This window comes from Telmatherina bonti (assembly GCF_933228915.1).
Source record: "Telmatherina bonti genome assembly, chromosome: 18".
Lineage (NCBI taxonomy): Eukaryota > Metazoa > Chordata > Actinopteri > Atheriniformes > Telmatherinidae > Telmatherina > Telmatherina bonti.
Genome location: NC_136616.1, coordinates 15,595,585 through 15,598,595, shown reverse-complemented (window position 1 = coordinate 15,598,595; position 3,011 = coordinate 15,595,585). Strand labels below are relative to the sequence as shown.

At 34.2% G+C, this 3,011-nt stretch overlaps 1 long non-coding RNA gene across 1 annotated transcript; it reads left to right on the top strand.

Moving 5' to 3' along the window:
• Positions 1-672: 672 nt before the first annotated feature.
• On the top strand, positions 673-2,424 carry LOC306769429. The gene is made up of 2 exons (XR_013771682.1): positions 673-865; positions 2,266-2,424. It is a non-coding gene; the product is annotated as an uncharacterized lncRNA (long non-coding RNA).
• The last annotated feature ends 587 nt before the right edge of the window (positions 2,425-3,011 follow it).

The window sequence follows — 3,011 nt, the reverse complement described above, 5'->3', positions numbered from 1 at the left end:
ATTTCTGCATCTTTTAAAAAATTTCCCTGTTTGATGCAAATAATCTGGCCCTTCTGACACAGATCAACATCTTTTTCACAACCACAGGTTTTATAAAAATATCATTGTACACTTTTAAGACTAATAATAATAATAATAATAATAATAATAATAATAATAATAATAATAATACATTTTATTTGTTTGGCGCCTTTCTAGACACTCAAGGTTGCCTTACATTATACGTGATGAAAATTGCATTAAATCAAATTAAGACAACAGACAGTTAAACAGACATTAAAAGATTATAGGTTAATTATGGGTGAAGTGAGTAGGCTTGTCTAAACAGATGAGTTTTGAGTCTTGAAGTCTGTTAGTGAATCAGTGTTGCGGAGGTCAGAGGGAAGAGAGCTCCAGAACTGGGGAGCAGAGTGGCTGAATGCCCTGTTCCCCATAGTCATGAGTCGGGCAGGAGGGACTCTTAACTATTCAAACTGCTTGTTTGATTAAAGTACAACTATTTATATCACATTGTTGGGCACTGCCCTGTAAAACCTGTTGAACCAGAAGACAACACTTCCTCTCTCAATGTGAGCTGTGGGAAACACTGACGCTGCAACCCTGTTGACATTGTAGCATTGAATTAGACTCTAAAAACAAACAAGCATCATGGAAGGAGGTGAGAGTGGAAAAGGGGATGAAGAGTGCCAGGACACGAGAACAACTCAGCCCAAGAAACAGGAGAATTCAGAAAGCAAAAGTTCAGAGAAAAGCTGTCACGATCGCTGCTCAAGGTGCTGTGAGTGCTGCAGTGAAGTGTGCAATGAAGAATGTTGCATGTTACTAGCAAGTATCGCAGAACTTTGTCAAGTCTGCAGCGATTTTGGTAAGTCCAAAGCACAAAAACACCAAGACACTATGGTGCTTTTTAATTGTCTGCTCAAATGGTTAAAAGAAGAATTTCCTTCTTGTATGAATCAAATCTTTTTAACATACAAATGACCAGAAAAACTCTGACATTAAAAGGGTGATTTTTTTTTTTATATGTGTTTATATACAATACAAATAAATATAATATACAATACAATTAAAATCAAACTTAACCATTTAGAGGGCAAGTGACTATTTTTAATCACTTCCACAGTCCTCGTACCTCACTGGCTTTTTGCACATTTGTAGAATGACATAATTTGACCTAGCCAATCAGTGGTGATCGAGTTGGTTATAGTTTGTACCATTGTGCCATTCGACCAACCAGCTGTTGTCTGTGATGCATCAAACATCAGTATTTTCCCAGAAACTGAAAGCGCTGATTCTGCAGCTCCATCTTCTGCATCTTTACTGTCAGATCACTAAAAGTAAATGTGGGATTTTTATGAAACTTGGCACTTCAGTGTTATTTTATACCCAAATTGCAGTTTTATTGACAATTTTATTTATTTAGTTATCTTTGTTTATTTATAATATTATTATTATTATTATTATTATTATTATTATTATTATTATTATTATTGTTATTATTATTATTGTTATAATTATTATTATTATTATTATTATTATTATTATTATTATTATTATTATCAGTGCTTTTCCAGTATACAGTTGATTATAATTGTAATTATAGCTATAATTACAATAATATGACATATTAAAATAAATAGAAATAAAATAATCTACATTATACAATTTAATGTTGTGTATTTGTATTTGTAAATAAAATGAATTAGGTTATAGATGATTAAATGTATAACTTGTGTAATAATGGACATCTATTTATCATTTTAATTATTGCTGTTATTTATTACATATTAGACTAATGTATATTAATATTTCATTTTAAAGTTATTTTATTTTTTTTTTTTCTTGAGTGTTTTATAATGCTCTATAATGTTCTCAGTTGTTCATTAAACTTGTTCTTGTTTTTTCAAAACTTTGTTCCATACTCTCTCATTGTACCTTTTTTTTTTTTTTTTTTTTTTTTTTTTTTTACCAGAATAGGGCAAGTGCCTATTTGTGATCACTTCATTTTCTTTCATTTTCGGCATGCAATTATTTTTCTTTTCATGCATTCATGCAACAACAGAATGGAGGTCTTGTGACAAACCACAAGGATACTTTAAATTTAAAATTTCTAATTTCAAAGTACTTCATTGAGTGTACTATAAAGGGTTAAGTGGTATTATAATTACCAATATAAATCTTTTTAAGAATTTTAAAGAACAGGATCTCAATACTGTGAATGCCATTCACAGTAATTAACCTTTCTTTTCTGTTTTATAATTGCAGAACCGACCCATGGCTAAGGGAATATCGAGCATCCTGCACCTTCCTGACAGACTTTTGCACTGTTTGATTTCCTTCTAATCTGAGATGTTTTTTTGTTTTTTTTTATTTCATGACCAAAGCTCAATTCAAATTGGATAACATTAAACTAATATTCTGTTATGATGTGGTACTGTTATGGTGTGGTGGTTTGCTTTTTCCTTGGTTCTGGGTTCCTGTTTTATTTTGGTAGTATTTCCTGTTTGGTTCCCTTGTTTGTTTGTTTAGCTTTATTGATTTCCTGGTCATTGAGTTCACCTGCGTTCACTTAGTTAATTTGCTTCACCTGTTTCTTGTTTGGTTTTTCTGTGTATTTATACCCCTCGGTTTCAGTTGTGTTGGTTGGTTCATTGTCATTCTGTTAATTGTCACTTTGTTGCTCTGCCCTGCGAATAAACCTGAGTTCTGTAGACTGGCGCCCCGACTCCTGCATTTGGGTCCACCTCCCTCCAGCCACTGTAACAGAATGAACCAACCAAACGAGGACCCAGCGGAGATGATCACTCTCTTTGAATTTCTTCGTCGGGAGGCAGCCAAACACCTCCCGACCTACGAGCCTCTGGACCCAGACCCTCTCTGGACCTCGCGACGAAAGAGACACTCCAGGCGCCGTAAGCAAAAACCCCCAGTGAGCATGACGAGTGACGAACTGGTGGGAATGCTGCTGGGGCTGGACGATGAACCGGAACCAGTCGACACTGAGGTCCAGT